We start from the raw sequence: 26,575 nt of genomic DNA, 5'->3' as shown, positions 1-26,575 counted from the left end.
TCCTTGTCCGTGATGTCAAAATTGAAATACAGCCTTTTTGTGAATAATATTGTAGGTAAGAATTCCTTGTCCGTAATGTCAAAATTGAAATACAGCCTTTTTGTGAATAATGTTGTAGGTAAGAATTCCTTGTCCGTAATGTCAAAATTGAAATATAGCCTTTTTGTGAATAATGTTGTAGGAAATGGAGTAAAAGTGTATGTTAACTACAATTGAGTTACACGAGTGTATTTGTCCGCTATTGTGATAAGACAAAATATAAAAAATTATGTTGTATGTTAACAAGCTGCAACTACAAAAATAGATATTATCACTTTGAGTTTAAAGTTCGAAATTTGTATTTAGAATATTTAAAGTTTTTCTGTTTTTCTTAATAGTTTTGCACTAACAAATCAACATCTGTGTCTTATCATTTTCACAGTGAAGGACCTTTGCAATAGTTATTATGTGGCCCTGATGAGTTGCCTGAGGAGGTACTTGGAGACAACAAGGGAAAGCGAGTCTGACGCAGCATCAGTGTTATAAAAGTCATGAATGAGTCTGTTTCATGTTCAGCTCGGTTTAGTGCTTCTAAAACTTCTTTCTTTACTGCGTTTTGTAACCTTAGAGACAATATTTCCCACCCACATTGACGTGCTGCCAAAAAACAAATCTATTTCCTCAGGGACAGAACGAATAGCTTTATTTTCCTGCTTATTTTTCAAAAAATTCAGAACTTTGTCGACTCCTTTGGGTTTGTTCCAGACTGTGTTGACATCGTGGTCAGAGCTGACAAAATTGTCATCATCAGCAGCGAAAGCTTCAGCATTAACAGTATCGTCATCGTTTGCTTCTCAGCAAGTTGTGAGTTACCCATGACGTCACGAATATTCCTGTCATGCCTGGAAAGAAATAATGTTAACAATCAAATAAATAATCACGTTCGCCAGGCGACATCCCTTCTGTTATTTACTTCCAAAGGTCCCACCAAGGCAGTAATTGCTGCACACTGTACTTTAATGCAAGACTTCCATACTAATATCAGTTCCACGATGTTAATACTTACGAGTTGTGATCTGGCAATGCGAACAGTAAAAACTCCATTTCTTTCTCTTGCTCCCAGGTTTTCAATTTGTTGCAGTTTGATCACTGTTTGTCTCTCTCTTTACTATGGACATCTCACAGTTACTTCTATTCTGTTTTTATAACAGGTATCTCCCTACTGGAGTCTTGTACGCTGCCATAAGCTTCCGCTACAGGGTCGGCATTAGAGTACTGTACCGTCGATTGTAAACGAAGTGTGCGACATTTGTGGCGTGCAAGGGAACCGTTGTACGTGCTTACATCTCCCATCCGGGGCGCAGGTCGCCCAATGTGGCGTCGACTGTAGTAAGAGCTGCACCGAGGCGGCCGGGCCTGCCCCGTAAGGGGCCTCCCGGCCAATGACGCCAAACGGTCATTTCATTTGATAACCCTGTACTCCAGCTTTGCGTGGTCGCAGAGCACTAGATACTTTCGCTCTTGGTCAATTAATGGAGACATGGTGCACAGTGAAGCACGCAGTAGCAGAACTGATTCAAACACGGGGCACGTGGCTTGTGGGGGTGCAGTGTGGTGCGCATGCGCCAGGCCAGATACGCACCTGCGCAGGCGTGGCTGGAGACTGGCGTGTCACGTGTCACGGTCGGACGCGGCGCCAGTCTGATTACTCTGCGAGGTCTTCCGGAGACGTAGCTCCAGATACGTTGCGCCGCTGTGAAATCATCTGCACGGTGCATGCGCGACACGCGAAATTTTGGCTAAAATAGTGCACGAATATTAAAACCCCCTTGTTCTTGCACTCACAAAATATAAAACTGACGTTGGTGAAATTTTCACCTGAAAGGATTTGTGAATTGTAATATAAATTCAGGAATTACATAGTTTTTTTTGTCCGGCCTTTTTTTACTAAGCAACTACTGTCTTTGTAAGGGTTAACTTCGAGTTGTACATGGAATTTGTTTTTGCATAGTATTTACAAAAGTATTCTTTCATTTATATTCCTCTCACGACAAAGTTTAAACTGACCATGTTAACGAATCAGCCGACTAAGCCGGTGGCGCAAGAGAGCGAGGGGGCTGTGAAACTGCAGCGCAGTGCGCATGCGCTGTAGCACGGGCGGCTCCTCTTGTGCGCTAATCTGAGGCCGTTTGCCGGCTGCGCAGACCCAGGTGCCCCTGTCAGGCTGCCCGCCCCAAATTTCGCTGCAACACTGATGTACGTTACGAACGGCTGTGCTTTGCACCCTGTACGTGTGTCGTGTTAGGCGTGAGAGTGGCTAGTAAAAGAAAGGAGATGCAGTAGTCACTGAGTGTATAAACACACGACTCCAAACTAAGTAACTATTTCCTACAATGATATTGTACGAGACTGTGACACTTGTAACTACATATATTCTACTCTTATTGCTTGTGTAACTGAAGATAGGTAAGTGGTCCGAAACTGCTTCTGCGCATAAATCTGAAGATATGCCTGCCTCTCTACAGTCCTATCAGTGAAACACGTACCAGTGATGTGCTTTTCGTAGAGTCTGCACAGCGGGTTGGCACTTGAAAGCAGTCTTGTAACGACTTTTTGTTTCTGCGAGGGTTTTCGTCTGACGAGTCGCGTATATTGCGAAGAGTGATTACCCTGCGGTTTGCAAACGATGTTTGACCCTCAAGCAAAATCTTGTATAAAAACCAAGCACCACTCCTGTACAGCATTAGGAGTGTAACCGATTCTGAAAGTCATTGCCACGAAGCTGTTGACGGAGCTGAATGTGCGAAGGATGAAATTCGTTGGAAGGCGGTGATTGCAAAACACTGCTTCACCTGACGCCTCGCTTATTCAGCCTGCCTTTTCGTGAGGTGAGGGTTTGTGTGCTCCCATTCCTTAGTTGTCGGCAGAGTTTCTTCTGAGCTTCTTTGTTAGTATTTTTTGTTCTTCACGCTTAAAGGTTCTAGAATTTTATAACCACCTGAATACGCAGTGTTGCCCGCGTATGTATTTGTTCCAGTCTACTGTTAGTCCCCCCCCCAGCCCTCTGACTGTGCATTTTCTCCTGTCCTCTGTCTGTCCTCCTCCCCTCTCTCTCTCTCTCTTTGCCCATCTCTTGCTTCCCCCCCCTCTCTCTCTGTACATCTCATGCTCCCCCCTTCTTGCTCCACGTCATCACGCGCACGCCAGTAGGAGGCTGGTGGTTCTGAACCCCACAGCATTTCTTTCCAGATTGTAACTGTTTGTACCAAATTTGGTTGAAATCGGTCCAGGGGTTTGGGATGAATTTTTACCTGTGGCTTGCCCACATATGCACATGTCGAATATATTTCACACATATTTCGCACGTATTGGTACACGCATTTCATCCGAATCTCTAGCGAATTTAATCCTGCATTTTGATTTACACGCAGCTCAGTGTTTATGATGAATCCAGCACCAGCCTTTCCAGCGTTGTTGTATCTCACATATTTTTGTAGAGTTTGATATATAAAACATATATGTTCGGGGAAATGTAAGACATGTTATTTGGTCTTCAGTGTGCCAAACTGCTGTGCCACGTTTCTTCCCGCAACATTTTTCTATCGCACGTCGCTGTATTTCGCTCAGTGGAATTTACACGTGTATATTTTGTAGTGGAAGCTATCAAACCTAGACACATCAAAAAAAGTTTTTCATCACCGCAGTTCCCAGAACTCCTGGAGATAGACGTTGACTGTAGATATTGTATCACAGACATAGTCCCTTTGACGGTTCAGAGATGTCACTAAACGCGCCCAAAGATGTGAAACAACCATGACTCGTTTTGTCTACAATTCAAGCATGCCTTAGACGGTCAATACCGCTATTCGATCGCGTCCGCATTGTTACTTTGTGCCAGGAAGGGCTCTCAACAAAGGCAGTGTCCAGGCGTCTCGGAGTGAACCAAAGCGATGTTGTTCGGACATGGAGGAGATACAGAGAGACAGGAACTGTCGATGACATGCCTCGCTCAGACTGCCCAAGGATGTCCGCTACCTACGGGTTATGGCTCAGAGGAACCCTGACAGCAACGCCACCGTGTTGAATGGTGTTTTTCGTGCAGCCACAGGACGTCGTGTTACGACTCAAACTGTGCGCAGTGGGCTGCATGATGCGCAACTTCACTCCCGACGTCTACGGTGAGGTCCATCTTTGCAACGACACCATGCAGTGCGGTACGGATGCGCCCAACAACATGCCGAGTGGACAGCTCTTCACCGATGTGTCGCATATGCCTTCAACCAGACAACCGTCGGAGACGTGTTTGGAGGCAATGCGGTCAGACGGAGCGCTCTAGACGCGCTTTCCAGCGAGTGTAACAAGGTGGAGGAAGATTCCCTACTGTTTTGAGATGGCATTTGTCGGGTCGACGTACGACGCTGGTGGTCATGAAAGGCGCCGTAACGGCTATACGATGACGTGAATGCCATCCTCCGATCGATAGTGCAGCGATATTGGCAGCGTATTGGCGAGGCGTTCGTCTTCATGGCCGACAACTGGCGGCCCCATCGGGCACATCTTGCGAATCCTTCAGGAGAACGACATCGCTCGACTAGAGTGGCCAGCACGTTCTACACACATGTACCCTGGGATACATTGAAAAGGGCTGTTTATGGACTGTGTGACCCACCAACCACTCTCACGGATCTACGCCGAATCCCGTTGAGGAGTGGGATAATCTGGACCAACAGTGCCTTCATGAACTTGTGGATAGTATACCACGACGAATACAGGCATGCATCGATGCAAGAGGACGTGCTACTGGGTATTAGAGGTACCAGTGTGTACAGCAATCAGGACCACCATTTCTGAACATTTCGCTGTATGGTGGTACAACATGCAATGAGTGGTTTTCATGAGCAATAAAAAGGGTGGAAACGATGTTTATGTTAATCTCTATTCCAATATTCTGTACAGGTTCCGGAACTCTCGGAACCGAGGTGGTGCAAAACTTTTTTTGATGTGTGTACATTCAGGTTAGTGGAAATCAAAATGTCCTTTGGTGCCTTTCCTGCTCCCAGTCGGCCTCTTTGACATCCAAGCCCCCTTCAAATAAACACTCACAAATAATACTGGGTGGGATTATTTGTGACGGAAGAATAACAACTCTTCAGAAAACTTGCACTCATCATTGCCTATTAGCTAATAACTTTCTCTTTTGTGTGAAATAAAATTGAATACAGGTAACACAAAACCAGCAAAGACTAGAGACAAGCAATACAGTACACATTTCTTCAATCCTTAGGTTCCAGCAATTTCTTCTTCTGTGCTTTCCTTAATGCAAAAGAACCTATTACCTCATGAAAGTCCGCCTCATAGGCAATTTTATTGTCAGCGGCTAGGACTGGGAGGCCAGGCAGACGTTCCTCAATCGCTGCCGAACGCAGATAGCTTTTAATTGTTTTCAGTTTGCTGCAGCTTCGTTCACAGCTTACTGATGTCAGCAGTGACGTGCAGTGCAGTGCATGCGTAAAGCTGCACTGATGTAAGGAAAAAACTGCTTCCAGGAAAACCTTCTCGCAAGTCATGCTTGCACAGATGTTGTAACAGACGAACGCAATTGATTATTCATTAATTTTAGTCACTAACTTCTTGAATAGGGTGGGTTCCTGCCAAACATCAGCTTCAATCAAGTCTTTCGAATATTTTCGTATTGGATCGACTCACTTTTTTGCAGACCCTCAGTCTGCCACTGTGTGACCACTGAGGAAGGCGAAATTTTTATGTAGGCCCTTTGCGCTGACTACCCTTGTTTCAGTTTACGTTCAAATTTTGTCAACTGTTACTTTGATGTCTCTGAAAAACAGGTTAGTTGGGTCTAGTGTTCATGATTCGCACTCGCGGATTTCGTCGTGTTGCCTCCTCTTTCTGGCAGCTCGTTTGCTTTCTGCATCTACGTATACATGGATAATCTGCACATCACAGTTAAGTGCCTGGCAGAGGGTGCATCGATCCACGTTCACAATAATTCTCTATTATTCCAGTATCGAACAGAGCACTGAGAAAAACGAACACCTACATCCTTCTGTGCGAGCTCTGATTTCCCTTATCTCTGGAAGAATACCAGCCCAAATTGTGAAGTTGAGGACAAATATAAAATCCATGTTGTAGATGACCACCTTCATACTTTAATTCTGCGGCAAGAGAAGAGTCTTCAGTTTATTCCAGAGCGTTGACAACATATGAATTATTTATTAGAGCTGTTACAGCTAGGCGTCAGCCGATCATCTTGTCTGATTACTTCTTTTTAAGTTGGTTTTTGTACACTTTTGCATTAATTTCCACCGCATGTTGGATCCACCAAAATGCAATCAAGCTTCTGTACAACCCCAAATATGATGATAATGATGATGTTTGATTTGTGGGCACTCAACTGCATGGTCATCAGCGCCCATACAAAGTCCCAATGTTTACACAGTCCAATTCAGTTACTTGCACGAATGATGATGATGATGATGATGATGATGAAATGATAAGGACAGCACAAACACCCAATCCCCGGGCAGAGAACATCCCCAACGCGGCCGGGACTCGAACCTGGGACCCTGTGATCCTGAGGCAGCAACTCTAGCCACAAGACCACGAGCTGCCGACACAACCCCAAATAGGCTAACCGTTTGTGGACACGATGGCGCAGAATGCAACCCCCTGAAATTTTAAGGAGTGTGACACACGTGGTACAAACTCTGCAAGTTCGTTCATTCCCATGATTCTGGATTGGACTTCTTTACATATGGCGACCATATTAGACGCATTATCGTAAGACTGATTACGACATTTTTGCACATCCAAACCATCGGCTTATAGTATTTATAGTATTCACTTTTTGATGTATTATCCAGTCTCCCCATCAACTTCCTTTATTTTACATCCAGCTTCTGTTATTTTTATATAACGTTTCACTTTACTCATTTGTTGTGCGTGAGATACATTTGGAGTGCAGTCAAATATGGTGGTGAAATTGTTGGCCTCCTTGATCTCATTGATAATGGTATTTCGAACTTTGTTTGCCATTATATGGATGATTTCATTTTGCATTGACTTCGACAAATAGGATACCCTTTGCCTTTTTACGTGATCTAACTGATACTTGATAGTAGGATTGAATTTGTCGAACAGGATTATAAAATTAAGAAAAGTTGCTTTACTAGTTTGAGGAAAATTTTCAGCGAGATGACTGCGTGTTTCTTCAGAACCTCTAAAGCCAAGACAGTTTGTGCCAAGATACATGACAACGTTCGTTATTACGCGCAGAATATGTCTCCGTTTTCGATTTCTCACAGTGAATTATTTTCGCGATCTCGCGGTCGATGCCCTGACACGATTTCATTTACATCAAACGGGTCTTCCATTTTATAAAATATTGTTAGTTTGTGAGGCTTCGTGCTCAGACAATCTCGCTGAAGCTGTTTTCCAATTCACGAGACCCTCCCTACACAGGGCCGATGTAGAAGAGCTGCCGTACAGCTTGCGATCAGTACAGTAAGCTCTGCATTTTCTGCTTTCGAACAAACAAGTCAGGGTCTTCCAATATTTTCCTGATTTGCCATTGTTCCCAGCAACATGTGATATGTCAAGTGACTACCGTTGCATTCAGTGGACCTAAACGTTGTTTTCTGGTTGTTTATCATTTAGTAATACAGCTCGTTTGCTGACGAATGACCTCTGTTGATTTGCAATTTTTTCGTGGTCCGGCCATGTGCGTGGGTCCATTAGATTTATAATTCTGTCTTTGCTACCTGTCTGCAATAAGTCAACAAATGCTAGCTCAGCGGCATGTTGCTCCTGAGATAGTACTGACGATGAAGTCTGTTTACCGTTATCTGAGACCTGAATCTTCGACTGTTCAGTCGAATTATCTTACTGTCCAAATTACAAGAATTGTTCGAAGTACCTGAAATCATAATATCAGAAGTATCAGAGGGGCTTGATGATACGTGTGCTTTGTGAAGCCATCTTCTCATCTTAGAAGCCGATTTATTTCTTTCTTCAATTTTATTCTTATTTCTTTCTCTGTTTTAAGCCCAGAAAGCTTGCTTCCTGGTGCATTCATCGTTTGCTCTTTATTACCTAAAAATATAAATTTATTTTAACACTGACACGTCGTTCTTACATACAAAATCACTATCATGTTTGTGAGTTTTAATTAATTACAACACCAGTTTGTAAACCAGCATTTATAAACACTCCACAGAAATGCAATACTGTGCGCCATTACGCCTACACTCCGGCCTCGCTACCGAGCAACCGTCTCTAGCCGCTCGCAGACGGGACTTCAACTCAAGGACTGACCCTCCACTCCCGCTTACCCACTCACACACTGTTAACTGCATTGCAGTCTTTTCTTCAGTTTATGATCGCTGCACAGAGCCTTTTATAGATACTATGTAAGGTTACACCTATGTACCACTACAACATGTTCATAAGCATCTTGTCTTATCACCTGCATCCATTCATGCCCATTGTGCATTCGGACGGACTTGGGCAATTCCAGCAGGACAATGTGACACCTCACACGTCTAGAATTGCTAAATAGTGGCTTCAGGAACACTGTTCTGAGATTACACACTTCCGCTGGTCACCATACTCTCCCGAGACGAAAAATTGTTAAGCATTTCAGGGGTGCTTTGCAACGCACTATTCAGAAGAGGTCTCCACCCGTTTATACTCTTAGGGATTTACGGAGACCCTTGCAGTTCCCTCCAGCACAGCTTCAGGCAGTAGTGGAGTCCACGCAACGTAGTGCAGCGACACTTCTGCGTGCTGGCGGGGGCCCTACAAGAAATTCGGCAGGTTGTAAGGGAAGCACTGTGTGAGGGGAAATGACAAGTTTAATGTCGCAATATATCTCACCAAAATTACAGCTTTTCACACATTTAACTCGCCAACATAAAAACAGCGTAATGCATAACACATCTTGCAAACATCAAAAAGTAATATAAGATTATACACAACAATGTTAAATGTTAACTCTCTGAAAGCACATTAATCCTAAATACAATATTATGGAAGTTTAATTCGAAGTTTCTTTACCTTAATCCTAAGCACAATAATATGAAAGTTTAATTAGACGTTTCTTTACAAAACTGTTCCTACACATACATTATGATATTCGTCAGTAGTACGAAAATCGTCCGATTCCAGTTCAAAGGTCGGTACTATTTAGGATGACACTCAAGTCTACGGTGGATGGTTAGTCAAGTGACAAATTTGAGCGGAAGATTACCCAAAGCCGCTCGAGTTTACAGTGGACGCAAGCTGGTGAACCGACAAAGTTTACGCCTCTGTACGCAGCATTTACCTTAAGCTGCGACGTGCTGCTGCCTGCAAGGCCGCCCTCTCACACTGAAATGCCTACAAAACTAATCTGGCCTTTGCTGAACTTTCCAGCAGAAACCTTCCCTATGTTTCTCGTTATGTGAGAAAACATGTACTCAGCCCTAGTCTTATTATGTGGCGATATACACGCACATGGTTGGAGTAGCATGCATATTATAGAGCACTCTCAGTTCTCGCTACTTGGCTGGTTCGTTTCTCCACGGTTGGAGACAAACGTTGCCACAGCTGACTCTTTAGCTGGAGTGCAGCCACTGTGAACGCAGCGTCCACACAAATTTCTTCTCTGCATCGTACAGAGCGTCAAGTGCTCCGTTCTGCACTTGACACCAGACCAGACAACAGTCCCCCCCCTAAAAATCTCTCTCATGTCCTACTCATGGCAGAACTGCATCCATCCCCTTGGGTTCCTTTTTCACGTCACGGCTTTTTTCAACCAATAGGAGCTTTCCTCTTATTTTGTACAGACACCTTCTACCAATCACAATGTCCCTTCTATCAAACTGCGTCGAAACACTAGTATTTTTCTCCTTCTTAGCGTGCCTCCGCCAATCGGACGTTTTGTGCCCGTTCTAGATGCCTAAAGTACATTGACATTTCCATGTCTTGCACTCGCTGGACGAAAATGTGTCACTTGCTTTTGTTTGTATCCCATTAGAATTCCAAAAAGCAGTTTTCTAAGGCTTCTTCTACGCCCTTGAGCAGATGCCTCGTGCCTCGCTACAGACAGGCCTCTGGCTTGAATCACCTGTTCCGGGGTCGCTGCCCTCCTTCCTGCCACCCCTTTAAGTGGTTTCCAGCGTAACTCCAGCAGTGCAGCATCACTACACGATTGTAGAGCTGGCTTTTCAAAACTAAAAGCGACTTGACTCGAGTTCCCTGTTCTACCTTCCGCTCAAAGGCACACATTGTATAGGAATTGTGTGTTAATTACAGTCGATTGGCTGTCATCCGTTTTTGCATTACATATTGATAGGCAAATGTTCTAATAACTGCCGATTTACGTTAGGTGTCATCTTCAACTTTTCAATCCGATTTGTAAAGGTCTTCTGTGAGGTGTGAATCTGACCATTTATTCTGCCACCTTACAAGGTGTACCAGTTTCACTAATAAGTTGATAGTCAGGGAAGAGTAACTGGTTCTCAGTACCTGAAACTGTTGAAAGGCAAGGTAACAAAGAACGAGGAAAGTTTGTAAAAGTTTGCAAAAATAGATGTGCTAAGCAATATTGAGTTTGTAAGTAATTTTTCTGATTGAGACAACAATGAATTATTGAAATGTGCTAGAAAACAGCGAATGGATTGTAAAGGTCAACTGGTACAACTGAGTGATGAGGTTATTCATTTTAAAGCGTGCGTGAAGAGCAACAAAATTAAAACCTGCTCCCCAAGTCCTCTGTGTAGAGTGTTGCGTGAACACCCGGAGCACTCTTTCTCACTGCTCGAAAGACTCGGCAGTTACTTGCGGTCGTCCACGTCGCAGGGTTGGGTCAACAGTGTTGCCATCCTCTGAGTGAACCCTGGCGTAACACAGCAACCAGAATGTGAAGATGTGATCGACGAATTTGCTATAAACAAGGGACAAAATAAACGACTTTGCCTGACTTGAATGTGAAGAGTTCAGGAAGTACGTATTTATTATATTATTATTATTAGCGGCAGCAGCAGTCGTAGTATTAAGTCACACACACATGTACGTTACCAGGTGGTGAATTTATGTCGAAATGAAGGGTGAAAATATTTTTCTCTGCCTAGGGACAGAAACTAGCAAAATTCACCCTTGCCATAGACTGGCCGGCAGTTGGTTTTCATTTTAGTGACGCACTCCAGCACAGCTATTGATTTTTTATGTTTTACTTGTACACAAGGTACATGATCAGCGAGATTTCGATTTATCCAATAGAATTATGATTTTATGGGTCAGAATATGAAAGGGTCATTACAGTGAATTTCGTTTGTTTCGTACCGTTTGACAGTATGTTTCACAATTACGAAAAAAATATTGCGGCGTAATGACAAGGGGGTACGCTAAACAAACTAGTCAGATAGAGTAATGTTTTCTTTACCTTTGACAAATATTGCCTCACATTTTGGGATAGTTTGAGATTACGAATTGTGTGTATTGTTTGTTGTTCGGGTGTACCTCCATCAAGAGCAGTTCGTCGTGTGGCGAGTCCCGCCGCTCTCCCGCGCCCTCCTCGCCCTTGAAACATGGCGACACGTCCGTAAACGCCCCCCTGCTGTCCGGTCGCCGTGTGCACGTGAGCAGCCAGCACCGAGCGGCAGAGAATCTCAGCAGGTGGGAGTAGGGCGTTAATTGACTCCCCTGCCCAGTTAAGACAGGGCTAACCTATACCGTGCAGACGTGACGTGGTTTTGACGTCACAGGCAGCTATCGAAGACCGCAGGAGCTGCTATTAGACTTGTCAGCGTTCGGTGGGGGGTGCTACTAGATACCGTAGTGGACTTCGCATCCCAAATTGCGTACTATAAAAGTGTACCGTTTCAAGGTAACGGTACACTGAAGATTTGTAAAAACACGTCACTTTCTTTCAGATTTGTTATAAGTGAACGTCATATAAGGACGTATCGGCTGTTAAAGCCTTCATTAAAGTTTTGGTAAGAAGACTGAACTTGCAGCAGCACTTTCAGAGACCGTGAATAGTTACAATAGAAAGAAAACAGCCCTCGGTCATTATTTTTAACCTCAGTCCGTTTTGCAACCTGCACCACGCTAGTAACGAGCAGCCCTTAGTGGCTCGCCATCACAGTTGTCTTTACCTTAAATTTCTTTGTGACTAAAGCCCTTTTGGCATGTTTATTATTTTATAAATGACATATAAGTACTGCCAGTCTTTCACAATGATTCCGTACTTATATTCTGTACCATACGTTTTTAGTCATAATTCTGTGACCATCTTATAGACCATTCTTTGATTTAAATTCTGAGGAAGACGCTCCTAGCAATGTTGAAACCCGGTTTATTCGTTAAAAATAGTGACCGAGGGCTGTTTTCTTTGTATTGTTCCAGCAGTTCATTGTCAGGCAGCGGTTATGAGCGCTGAGGTACTGAGCACAGGCTAACTATGGGGATGATTCGCGTCCTGCCACATCCAAAAATTGTTCTCGCCTTTACGTCTGTAAAAAGGTCCTGGGACTTCTCTGTTAAGCTAATAGAAGTATGTTCTGTAATATTTGATGTTGTGTACATATAGCAGCTCTCTGTCTCTGTCTCTCTCTCTCTCTCTCCCTCTCTCTCTCTCAGCTGTGAGTTGTCATTGTCAGTAATTTACAAATTAAACGTGAAACTTGCAAATGCAAATGTACATTCACACACACATTGATCATCTCGCAAACCAAATCATTATTGAAAATATGAATTATACAACCAACTCACTAATTTGCAACACAATTAAAAGATAACGTAATCTGTAATATATGAAAGGTAACTACATATAAAGTGTATAAATGACAACTTACGAGCTAGTTCTTCTAGGCAGATTCTTACCCAAATAAACGTCTCCAATTAAAGTGCATTTTTAACCACGAATATTAAGTTTTTCATCATTTTATGATAACAAATTTTTACTAATAGCGACTCGTTTTCTAGAGATCTTGATTGTGTTGGTGTTTTGAAACAGCATTTGCTCGTGGGACATCAGGTGAGCGAGCTGCTGCCTTACCTCGCCTGTTGGAGTGGCTGCCCGCCCTTCCTAGCTACAGACAAACTCCTGACGCTAGTTCTTAGAGTTTCTATAAACAAGTTTTATCTTGTTGAGACACTGTAATGAACACAGTCGAATACACACGTTATTGGATTCATTGCTGGTTGGCTGCACCGTTCTTTTTTTTTTTTTTTTTTTTTTTACTTTTAAATCTATACGTCTTCTCACTTTCGCTGTTGATGAAGGCGTTTTACCAAAAACAGTTGGCACAATTTTCTCAGTATGGTTCGGAGCTAATTCTTGCCAACATTTTAATCTCTCCTTTATCGACAGCTGCGTCCACATCAGTGCAGAACTTGACACATTTCTGAAGGATGTAACTTTAGGTTGACGTACCCTGCAATCAACAAAAACCGTAACTTCCAGTCAGCCTCCACTGCAGATGACTGTTGTTGTGAACGTCACGTTCGCCTCGCGTGTTGTGACCGAGTGATCGCGAAAGTCGACAGACAACTCGTTTCGTCTTCCATACAGCTTGTGTCGTGAAAATGACATTCATTCATTCTTTATTTTTATTTTATGCAGTCAGATTGCGTGCTATTACTAGTCAGGGCCAACCAGTTACGAGACTTCGTAACCGGTCACACAGCTACTACAATTATTGCATTTATTCATTAATATCTTTAATTAAGACCCCATGCAGTATTACAACTATGAACAACTTGAATTTGAAAGAACACATAGAAAATGTTGTGGGGAAGGCTAACCAAAGGCTGCGTTTTATTGGCAGGACACTTAGAAAATGTAACAGACCTACTAAGGAGACAACCTACACTACGCTTGTCCCTCCTCTTTTAGAATACTGCTGCACGGTGTGGGATCCTTACCAGGTAGGACTGACGGCGTACATCGAAAACGTTCAAAGGAAGGCAGCACGTTTTGTGTTATTGCAAAATATGGGAGAGAGAGTCACAGAAATGATACAGAATTTGGGATGGAAATCATTAAAAGAAAGGCGTTTTTCGTTGCGACGGAAGCTTCTCACGAAATTCCAATCACCAACTTTTTCCTCCGAATGCGAAAATATTTTGTTGACATCGACCTACATAGGGTGGAACGATGACCAAGATGAAATAACGGAAATCAGAGCTTGTACGGAAAGATATAGGTGTTCATTCTTTCCGCACGCTATACGAGATTGGAATAATAGAGAATTGCGAAGGTGGTTCGATGACCGTAGCGGTCGCGCGGTTCCAGACTGTAGAACCGCTCGGCCATCCCGGTCGCGGCCGCCTGCAGAGTATCCATGTAGCTGCAGATGTAGGTGAGTTGCCAGCGGAAAACAAACACGAATACTACCAACATGTCTCTCCGGTACGGAAGCCTCGATGGTGCAGCTCCGTAGCTGGCAGCTCCTGGAGGCGAAGGCGACGTTTGCGTCGTAGCAGTGGCAACAGAGTGAGATACCGACTGCGGGAACGCGTTCGCTGCCGGCGTCTGGCCCAGGAAACTAACTCAGAGTGCCCTGGTCGGGCTCAGCCTGGGCACTGAGCTGAACACTGGTCAGGCACCAGGACGCTGCAGGCGCTGCTTCCGGCCGCAGAGAAGGCGTGCGGGGCCGGCGAGCACTGGCCGGCTGCAGCCCGGCCGCCCCTCGCCTGCTGTCTGCGGAGCCGAGCTGTCCCCTGCGAGACGCACGCCCGCACGACACAACTGTGTTGCCGGTTGCCGGCTGAGTAGGCGCTAGGCTTGAGACGGCTGCTACATTTCCACGGGCAAACGTGGACTGTATTCACAATGTAATGTTTGCGAAATGAAACTGTTTTACGCCTTTTTCTAATTTTTCAGTTTCTGTGCTGTTGCAAACCGTATTAGAAAATACTTAAAGGCTTTAGGGTGCTGTCGCAATAAAGTTTTCTTTCCATTCACTGCATTTATGATCCTATTCCAATTCTACATCTACATCCACATCCATACTCCGCAAGCCACCTGACGGTGTGTGGCGGAGGGTACCTTGAGTACCTCTATCGGTTCTCCCTTCTATTCCATTGTTCGTGGAAAGAAAAACTGTCGCTATGCCTCTGTGTGGGCTCTAGTTTCTCTGATTTTATCCTCATGGTCTCTTCGCGAGATATACGTAGAGGGGAGCAATATACTACGTGACTCCTAGGTGAACGTATGTTCTCGAAACTTCAACAAAAGCCTGCACCAAGCCACTGAGCGTCTCTCTTGCAGAGTCTTCCACTGGACTTTATCTGCCACCTCCGTAACTCTTTCGCGATTATTAAACGATTCTGTAACGAAGCACGCTGCTTTCCATTGGATCTTCTCTATCTCTTCTATCAACCCTATCTGGTACCGATCCCACACCGGTGAGCAGTATTTAAGCAGTGGGCGAACAAGTGTACTGTAACCTACTTCCTTTGTTTTCGGACTGCATTTCCTTAGGATTTTTTCAATGAATCTCAGTCTGGCATCTGGCATCTGGTCATTCCATTTTAAATCGTTCTTAATGCGTACTCCCCGATAGTTTATTGAATTAACTGCTTCCAGTTGCTGACCTGCTATATTGTAGCTTAATGATAAAGAAACCTTCTTTCGATGTAGTCGCAGTACATTACACTTGTCTACATTGAGATTCAATTGCCATTCCCTGCACCATGCGTCAACTCGTTGCAGTTCCTCCTGCATTTCAGTACAATTTTCCATTGTTGCAATCTCTCGATGTACTACAGCATCATCCGCAAAAAGCCTCATGTTATCCGCAAGATGATTTATATATATTGTGAATAGCAACCGTCCTACGACACTCCCCTACGGCACACCTGAAATCACTCCTACTTCGGAAAACTTCTCTCCATTGAGAATGACATGCTGTGTTCTGTTATCTAGGAACTCTTCAATCCAATCACACAATTGGTCTTATAGTCCATATGCTCTTACTTTGTTCATTAAACGGCTGTGGGGAACTGTATCTTGCGGAAGTCAATAAACACGGCATCTACCTAGGAACCCGTGTCTATGGCCCTCTGAGTCTCGCGAACGAATAGCGCGAGCTGTGTTTCACACGATCGTCTTTTTCTAAACCCATGCTGATTTCTACAGAGTAGATTTCTAGTTTCCAGAAAAGTCATTACACTCGATCATAATACGTGTTCCAAAATTCTACAACATTTGTTGTTCTGCTTGCATTTTGTTTTTGAAACTTACTACTGAACTACTGCCTCTGTCCACTTGTTCTACCTCTGCTCAAACCTGTCCACACACCATATCTTCTGGTTCAACACGGTGTTGTTCTAGGGATCGCGGCTTTAAATGCCAACATTATGTATGGAGGTCCAATAAGGAGCTGTTTTACCGTACACAATTGATTGTACCTACTGGATGTTCACGTGACTCGGACGTGGGACGTTGCGACGTGCTGTATCAGTGGTGACAGTTGACGTGGCACCCGTCCTGTGGCTGCGCTGCGAGCGATCAGACGCCGTGTACCAAAAACATCGCTCACAGCAGACCTGAGTAAACAACTTACGATGGAGGAAAATTAACATCGACCTACACAAAAGCGTAAATAGTGGAAATCAGCAACAAAAGTCTACGAGCTGCTCTCTGTCTGAGCAAATTTCGTTATAAGAAAGACTGATACCATGTGGCGTGTCAAGGATACACGCTCTCCCGGCAAACAGACATGTAAGCTACTAAATAGAATGTAGCTGCGATAGATTTCGGTAACAAAACTGGCGACAATGAAGCGAATGTCTTACGATTGAGAACTGCTCAAAAATATGAGAGCACGTCAACCTGCATGATACTGAACCAAATCAAAAGTAAAAAATTATGTATTTTTGAAGACAAATGTTGATAGTGTTAGGACAGCAACCAGCCACCAATTTACTTTCAGTTCCTTTATTCAGAGGGTACTGTTACCGGTTTCGAATCGTTGTGATTCATCCTCAGGCGGTTTACACGCCATCTTTATGACATGTGGTGTGTTTTTTACAGATTAATTGTTTTAAAATATAAATAATACATAATTATAAACACGCCACACACAGATGGTTACGTTACAGATTTTCGTTGCATATGACTTACGTGAAACGTTGGTTTGGAGTGTTTGTTTACATAACATTCTACCAACAGATGTAAATGCATTCCCACTGCATTCTTATTGTTGCACACGTAAGGGACTCTTGGAGGTATTTACATCATGGATTACGTTTTTTTGTAATTTATTATTTGTGGAAAACTGATTGTGATATGTTTTACTGAACAAATATGAAATACGTAACTGCATAGCAATGAATCCCTCAGCACCAAAACTGTGTGCACAGCCAAAGGTTCATAAAAAAATGTTCCATTCGCACGTATGTTAACTCAAGAAACAGCCCTGCATACTTCATGAGCCATAAATTAAAAGACCTCATTACCAAATACGATACATTTGAAAATAACTACGCCGTACATAACACACATGAACTCATAAACTTAATTAAAGACATCCACATTCCACCAACAGCTAAATTAGCATCACCAGACATAGTCAACCTGTACATGAACATCCCTGTCAAAGAGACTATTAACATTATAAGAAACAATCTGCTTAAATATAAGAAAATTTGTGATCTGTGAACTCTTAGAAATACTTTCACTTATTCTAGAGCATAATTATTTTAGCTTCAACAACAAACTGTACCAGCAATATGATGGTTTGGCAATGGGAAGTAGCTTAGCTGGGATATTGGCTGACATTTACATCAACCATATAGAACAAAAATTCTTCTCAACCAACCAGCACATCTCAAACAAAATAATCTACTACAGAAGATATGTTTATGATACAATCTTGCTTTTTGATGGTTGTTGTTGTTGTGGTCTTCAGTCCTGAGATTGGTTTGATGCAGCTCTCCATGCTACTCTATCCCGCGCAAGCTTCTTCATCTCCCAGTACCTACTGCAACCTACATCCTTCTGAATCTGCTTAGTGTATTGATCTCTTGGTCTCCCTCTACGATTTTTACCCTCCACGCTGCCCTCCAATGCTAAATTTGTGATCCCTTGATGCCTCAAAACATGTCCTACCAACCGATCCCTTCTTCTAGTCAAGTTGTGCCACAAACTTCTCTTCTCCCCAATCCTATTCAATACCTCCTCATTAGTTACGTGATCTACCCACCTTATCTTCAGCATTCTTCTGTAGCACCACATTTCAAAAGCTTCTATTCTCTTCTTGTCCAAACTGGTTATCGTCCATGTTTCACTTCCATACATGGCTACACTCCATACAAATACTTTCAGAAACGACTTCCTGACACTTAAATCTATACTCGATGTTAACAAATTTCTCTTCTTCAGAAACGATTTCCTTGCCATTGCCAGTCTACATTTTATATCCTCTCTACTTCGACCATCATCAGTTATTTTACTCCCTAAATAGCAAAACTCCTTTACTACTTTAAGTGTCTCATTTCCTAATCTAATCCCCTCAGCATCACCCGATTTAATTTGACTACATTCCATTATCCTCGTTTTGCTTTTGTTGATGTTCATCTTATATCCTCCTTTCAAGACACTGTCCATTCCGTTCAACTGCTCTTCCAAGTCATTTGCTGTCTCTGACAGAATTACAATGTCATCGGCGAACCTCAAAGTTTTTACTTCTTGTCCATGAATTTTAATACCTACTCCGAATTTTTCTTTTGTTTCCTTTACTGCTTGCTCAATATACAGATTGAATAACATCGGGGAGAGGCTACAACCCTGTCTCACTCCTTTCCCAACCACTGCTTCCCTTTCATGGCCCTCGACTCTTATAACTGCCATCTGGTTTCTGTACAAATTGTAAATAGCCTTTCGCTCCTTGTATTTTACCCCCGCCACCTTCAGAATTTGAAAGAGAGTATTCCAGTTAACGTTGTCAAAAGCTTTCTCTAAGTCTACAAATGCTAGAAACGTAGGTTTGCCTTTTCTTAACCTTTTTTCTAAGATAAGTCGTAAGGTTAGTATTGCCTCACGTGTTCCAACATTTCTACGGAATCCAAACTGATGTTCTCCGAGGTCCGCTTCTACCAGTTTTTCCATTCGTCTGTAAAGAATTCGCGTTAGTATTTTGCAGCTGTGACTTATTAAACTGATAGTTAACACCTGCTTTCTTTGGGATTGGAATTATTATATTCTTCTTGAAGTCTGTGGGTATTTCGCCTGTCTCATACATCTTGCTCACCAGATGGTAGAGTTTTGTCATGACTGGCTCTCCCAAGGCCATCAGTAGTTCTAATGGAATGTTGTCTACTCCCGGGGCCTTGTTTCGACTCAGGTCTTTCAGTGCTCTGTCAAACTCTTCACGCAGTATCTTATCTCCCATTTCATCTTCATCTACATCCTCTTCCATTTCCATAATATTGTCCTCAAGTACATCGCCCTTGTAAAGACCCTCTATATACTCCTTCCACCTTTCTGCTTTCCCTTCTTTGCTTAGAACTGGGTTGCCATCTGAGCTCTTGATATTCATACAAGTGGTTCTCTTCTCTCCAAAGGTCTCTTTAATTTTCCTGTAGGCAGTATCTATCTTACCCCTAGTGAGACAAGCCTCTACATCTTTACATTTGTCCTCTAGCCATCCCTGCTTAGCCATTTTGCACTTCCTGTCAATCTCATTTTTGAGACGTTTGTATTCCTTTTTGCCTGCTTCATTTACTGCATTTTTATATTTTCTCCTTTCATCAATTAAATTCAATATTTCTTCTGTTACCCAAGGGTTTCTATTAGCCCTCGTCTTTTTACCTACTTGATCCTCTGCTGCCTTCACTACTTCATCCCTCAGAGCTACCCATTCTTCTTCTACTGTATTTCTTTCCCCCATTCCTGTCAATTGTTCCCTTATGCTCTCCCTCAAACTCTCTACAACCTCTGGTTCTTTCAGTTTATCCAGGTCCCATCTCCTTAAATTCCCACCTTTTTGCAGTTTCTTCAGTTTCAATCTGCAGCTCATAACCAATAGATTGTGGTCAGAATCCACATATGCCCCAGGAAATGTCTTACAACTTAAAACCTGGTTCCTAAATCTCTGTCTTACCATTATATAATCTATCTGATACCTTTTAGTATCTCCAGGATTCTTCCAGGTATACAACCTTCTTTTATGACTCTTGAACCAAGTGTTAGCTATGATTAAATTATGCTCTGTGCAAAATTCTACCAGATGGCTTCCTCTTTCATTTCTTCCCCCCAATCCATATTCACCTACTATGTTTCCTTCTCTCCCTTTTCCTACTGACGAATTCCAGTCACCCATGACTATTAAATTTTCGTCTCCCTTCACTACCTGAATAATTTCTTTTATCTCGTCATACATTTCATCAATTTCTTCATGATCTGCAGAGCTAGTTGGCATATAAACTTGTACTACTGTAGTAGGTGTGGGCTTCGTATCTACACTCCTGGAAATGGAAATAAGAACACCGTGAATTCATTGTCCCAGGAAGGGGAAACTTTATTGACACATTCCTGGGGTCAGGTACATCACATGATCACACTGACAGAACCACAGGCACATAGACAAAGGCAACAGAGCATGCACAATGTCGGCACTAGTACAGTGTATATCCACCTTTCGCAGCAATGCAGGCTGCTATTCTCCCATGGAGACGATCGTAGAGATGCTGGATGTAGTCCTGTGGAACGGCTTGCCATGCCATTTCCACCTGGCGCCTCAGTTGGACCAGCGTTCGTGCTGGACGTGCAGACCGCGTGAGACGACGCTTCATCCAGTCCCAAACATGCTCAATGGGGGACAGATCCGGAGATCTTGCTGGCCAGGGTAGTTGACTTACACCTTCTAGAGCACGTTGGGTGGCACGGGATACATGCGGACGTGCATTGTCCTGTTGGAACAGCAAGTTCCCTTGCCGGTCTAGGAATGGTAGAACGATGGGTTCGATGACGGTTTGGATGTACCGTGCACTATTCAGTGTCCCCTCGACGATCACCAGTGGTGTACAGCCAGTGTAGGAGATCGCTCCCCACACCATGATGCCGGGTGTTGGCCCTGTGTGCCTCGGTCGTATGCAGTCCTGATTGTGGCGCTCACCTGCACTACGCCAAACACGCATACGACCGTCATTGGCACCAAGGCAGAAGCGACTCTCATCGCTGAAGACGACACGTCTCCATTCATCCCTCCATTCACGCCTGTCGGACACCACTGGAGGCGGGCTGCACGATGTTGGGGCGTGAGCGGAAGACGGCCTAACGGTGTGCGGGACCGTAGCCCAGCTTCATGGAGACGGTTGCGAATGGTCCTCGCCGATACCCCAGGAGCAACAGTGTCCCTAATTTGCTGGGAAATGGCGGTGCGGTCCCCTACGGCACTGCGTAGGATCCTACGGTCTTGGCGTGCATCCGTGCGTCGCTGCGGTCCGGTCCCAGGTCGACGGGCACGTGCACCTTCCGCCGACCACTGGCGACAACATCGATGTACTGTGGAGACCTCACGCCCCACGTGTTGAGCAATTCGGCGGTACGTCCACCCGGCCTCCCGCATGCCCACTATACGCCCTCGCTCAAAGTCCGTCAACTGCACATACGGTTCACGTCCACGCTATCGCGGCATGCTACCAGTGTTAAAGACTGCGATGGAGCTCCGTATGCCACGGCAAACTGGCTGACACTGACGGTGCGGTGCACAAATGCTGCGCAGCTAGCGCCATTCGACGGTCAACACCGCGGTTCCTGGTGTGTCCGCTGTGCCGTGCGTGTGATCATTGCTTGTACAGCCCTTTCGCAGTGTCCGGAGCAAGTATGGTGGGTCTGACACACCGGTGTCAATGTGTTCTTTTTTCCATTTCCAGGAGTGTATCTTGGCCACAATAATGCGTTCACTATGCTGTTTGTAGTAGCTAACCCGCACTCCTATTTTTTTATTCATTATTAAACCTACTCCTGCATTACCCCTATTTGATTTTGTATTTATAACCCTGTAATCACCTGACCAAAAGTCTTGTTCCTCCTGCCACCGAACTTCACTAATTCCCACTATATCTAACTTTAACCTATCCATTTCCCTTTTTAAATTTTCTAACCTACCTGCCCGATTAAGGGATCTGACATTCCACGCTCCGATCCATAGAATGCCAGTTTTCTTTCTCCTGATAATGACGTCCTCTTGAGTAGTCCCCGCCCGGAGATCCGAATGGGGGACTATTTTACCTCCGGAATATTTTACCCAAGAGGACGCCATCATCATTTAATCATACAGTAAAGCTGCATGTCCTCGGGAAAAATTACGGCTGTAGTTTCCCCTTGCTTTCAGCCGTTCGCAGTACCAGCACAGCAAGGCCGTTTTGGTTAATGTTACAAGGCCAGATCAGTCAATCATCCAGACTGTTACCCCTGCAACTACTGAAAAGGCTGCTGCCCCTCTTCAGGAACCACATGTTTGTCTGGCCTCTCAACAGATACCCCTCCGTTGTGGTTGCACCTACGGTACGGCCATCTGTATCGCTGAGGCACGCAAGCCTCCCCACCAACGGCAAGGTCCATGGTTGATGGTACAAGCAATGAAATAGATACGTTAGGAGCAGATCTAAGCAAAATGCACAAAAATATTAAATTCACAGTTGAACATGAAACTAATAAAAGCATTAACTTTCTTGACCTGAAAATTTGCAATAGTAACAATAAACATCAAATTCGTACTTGCAGAAAACCTACCACCACAGATGTCAGTATTGGCAACTCATCTTCCCACCCCACCAACAAAAAATAGCATATTTCAGAACGATGCTACACCGAATTGAAAAAGTACCAATGAGTGACACAGACCAACAAAATTAAATCAATATAATTAAAACAGTTGCTTATAGCAATGGATATAAACCCACAATAACAGAAAAACTGCACAGCAAAATGCAGACAAAACCACAGATCCACTTCACAGCAGCCAAATCAGTGTGCCACTGAAGCCAAACCTAAACATGCTACTCTGCCATACATAGCCCCACTTTGATACAAAATAGCAAACATTTTTAAAAAGAAGAAAAATATCGCAATCAGCTTTCCCACGAATAATAAATTACAACAAAAAGTAATCCATGATGTAAATACCTCCAAGAGTCCCTACCGTAAATAAAGAATATACAAACTCAAATGTGACACGTGCCCAAAATTCTACATTGGACAGACAGGCAGAAGTTTTGAAATTAGATACAAAGAACATATTGATGCTCTAAGACTTGGTAACTTGAACAAAACAGCATTTGCATATTGCTGAAGAAAACCATTCAGTGCGAAACATTGAGGACAACTTAAAGATTTTGCATCTAGCAGAAAAAAAGAGCCACTATGAATATATTACAAGAATTAGAAATACACACACACAAAAACAGCACCACAGACTATATCCTTAACGAACAAACAGACTTAGCTGACACTCCTTTCCTGAAAAATTTCCAAAAATTACTTTCCAGCCTCCAAAGCAAATAATATTAGTACACCTATCAGCAGATGAAGTAGCAAATTTATATGTTACTATATTTCTCATGATGCTAAATGTAATTAAATAATATACTATTTTACCTATATAGTTCTATATACATATATAAAAACTTTTTAATTAATTTAACAGTATCAACTCAAAAATTCAATGTCTCTGTACTAGTGTAAAAGGCATTACAGTTGTGTAAATGAATATATGATCCTTTCCAAACATAGGACATCACCATCAAATGTTACGATACATCATAGCATCTGTGATACTCATATGATTGTAATCTCTTTGTATGTATCAAAACATGTGGTGCGTTGTAGAAATCTTCTGTGACAAATCCAAAGTGTTTAGTGAGAACAATTTACGTGTGCAACAAAGAGAATGCAATGGGAATGCATTTACATTTGTTGGAAAAATTTTATGGAAACAAACACTCCAAACCGACGTTTCACGTAAGTCATATGCAACGAAAATCTGTAACGAAACCATCTGTGTGTGGTGTGTTTGTAATTATGTATTATTTATATTTTAGGACAATTAAACTGTAAAAAACACACCACATGTCATAAAGAAAGCGTGTAAATAGTCTGAGGATGAATCAAAACTATATTCTAAACCGGTAACATTACCCTTTGAATAAAGGAACTGAAAGTAAATTTGTGGCTGGTTGCTGTCCTAACACCATCAACATTTGTCTTCAAACAACAGCCACGGTCTCCATCATGTCATCATATGACAAAATTGCATTATGTATTTTTTCAATTTCAGTTTGCCAGGTCGTGTCTGCGATCTTAGTATCAGCTTAATATTATGCTGACAGTGCAATAAGAAGTTTGCTTACGGTTTATAATGCGTTGCTGGTATTCCTGTTTGCGCAACGAAGATGTAATGGAGAACGTATAGGTAAGGGACGCTACGTGTTCATTAAAGAAATCCGTAGCATGGAAAACCGCAGTATATCTAAAGCTGTTCGACGATATTCCACCGAAATAAGTATAACTCGCGGCAAAATTACCCTTAGAACCCGATATTAGTTCCATTTCCGCCACACTATAGAAAGAGTATGTACAAAAATTACAACCAGATAGCTAGGCAATTGCTTTCTTCTTATTCTTCCGAACCAAACATAATTGCCCGTTTTTGTAATTTTGCAGAAATATACAGTACGGCGTTGCTCACGTCCAAGGACAGACTTTTGTGGTTGAGTGCTCTACATGAAGTGTACACAGATGTGTGGGCAACCTCTACATACGGCAAGACGGATGTCACTCAGAAGTTCAGGACATGCCGTTCACTGTGGGCACGCGCTGTCACAGCTGGAGTCCAGAGGACTTCCAGCATGCAGTGAGGTAGGCACAGAATGTGATGCTGCTTTCGTTAAGACCACGCCTGGAAAAATGCCTTCCTCCAGAATGTAGGCCACAATAGTTTTTCTGGTGCGACGCAAAAGAAACACAGAATATTGCCTATGATTTTGCAGTCTTGTTAAGTGATTAGCAGAATAAAGCAGATTCATTGAAATATAATGTGTATGTAGTGTTAATGGTTATCTTAACTAGGTTGAGAACTCCTTTTTTTCCACGTGGCACCCATTTACCTTGACGCTTTTATAAGCTCGCCTCTATGCATAGGTCTGTTAATAAACTTTCATTCAGCACAAAAAAATTTTAGATGTAACTTTACCTGTTTATTGTCCGTCTTAGCTCTTCATAAAATTGGTGAATGCGATCTGCAAGTGTGTAATACCTAAACTAAACTGAACGTCGGTGGAACAGGCATTGAAGGTTTAACAGCACCGACCGACCGCCGTGTCATCCTCGGCCCACAGGCGCCACAGCACGCAGTTAAGGAGGGGCGCATCGCTCTCCAGGCCGCTGTCAGTTTGCGAGACCGGAGCCGCTGCTGCTCAGGCGGGTGGCTCCTCAGCTCTGCCCCACAGCCGCTGGAGGCTCCCCGCTGGCCGACAGCAGCCGGCAGACCCGGGCGTGCAGGCAGCCGGGTTGCCAGCCGAGGCCGACAGTGCCTGCCCTCGGCGACCTGGCGGGAACCGACGCCACCACTACGGCAAACCCGTTGGCAGGCCAGTAATACCGCTACTTCTAAATGTTCTCGATAGAACGCTGTTCGCTATCTTCCAGTATACAGCTGCACAGGGCGTCTCATGGGAAATGGTGAAAAGTTTACGTGGTTGTTGTATAAACCAATTCGAATAAAACATTTCATATAACATGTGTCCAATTTTCAATCGTTACAGAAACACTGATTCTTCATAGCGATAAATTTTTATTTCATGCACTCGCATTCAATTTGCTATGGGTTTTCTCGAGTGACGTCACGAGGTTTTAGTAGCTTCAACGCATTAATGTAGAGGTTGGAAAGTTGCTTATACGTGAAGAATGGTTGTAAATGTAACAGTGTTCTGTAGCTAGTATCTTTGTCTGTGACATTGTTGTAGAAAAGGGAGCAAACGTGCGCGCTTGACGCTTTGGAGCAAGATGCGGCAAGGAGTCTCCACGCGCCGGCAGCAAGGGTGGTACCGTCCCACCCAGCTGGCCACTGTTCCATGCAGCGAGGGCCGCAGGACAGTAAGTAGGTAATTGGTAACTGCAATGGTATCGTGAAATATTGGTTTCCGTAAGGCTACTGGGTGTCAGAAATTACGTCCTACACGAGAGCCCTAGGCGAGAGTTGCTCTTTGAAAGTTCTACTTAGGCATAGCGTATAACAGTCACCCAGGGAAAGACAATTGATGGTTGATCTAGTCGGGATCGCAAATATCGTCGATCGGTTTGAACGGAGATATTGATCTAGAGTTTGATCGAATTTTGGGTCACTAAGTTAGCGTGGTCGGTTTTTGTAGACCAGTTATGCAGTGTGTCTGCTTTGAGTTTATGCTGTTACATAGGAGATGTTTAGGGTACGCTGAGGTCAATTAATTTGCGATTGTTCTAGTTGTAAGCCCAGCAAAGGTTTAGCTTCGACATCGCACTTGATGAATGTGTTACTTGTCACTGGAAGGGCGTAGTTATAGTTTATTGGTAGTCAGGGAGGTTGTAAGGTGACAGGCTACCGTG

Source organism: Schistocerca piceifrons, chromosome 11 (assembly GCF_021461385.2).
Source record: "Schistocerca piceifrons isolate TAMUIC-IGC-003096 chromosome 11, iqSchPice1.1, whole genome shotgun sequence".
NCBI lineage: Eukaryota > Metazoa > Arthropoda > Insecta > Orthoptera > Acrididae > Schistocerca > Schistocerca piceifrons.
The sequence above is the reverse complement of the archived record's forward strand: the minus strand, read 5'-3'. Positions refer to the sequence as shown.